This window comes from Lucilia cuprina, chromosome 2, assembly GCF_022045245.1.
Source record: "Lucilia cuprina isolate Lc7/37 chromosome 2, ASM2204524v1, whole genome shotgun sequence".
Taxonomy (NCBI): Eukaryota; Metazoa; Arthropoda; class Insecta; order Diptera; family Calliphoridae; genus Lucilia; species Lucilia cuprina.
Genome location: NC_060950.1, coordinates 47,334,344 through 47,334,559, shown reverse-complemented (window position 1 = coordinate 47,334,559; position 216 = coordinate 47,334,344).

The following is a 216-nucleotide window of genomic DNA, read 5'->3' as shown; positions in this document are numbered from 1 at the left end:
TTTATAAATTTTTTCCCGACTACATTATTATTACATCAAAAGCTAAACAAAAAGAACAACGCTAAACGAAATAAAACACAAAATACACAAGGCATCTAAACCAACAGACATCTAAACCAGTCACGAGCAAAACTGAAATTCTAATGCACGCGTGCATAGGCCAAGAAATTCTGCTGACGCTTTGTTGACACACCTACACTATAAGCTTGTGTGTAT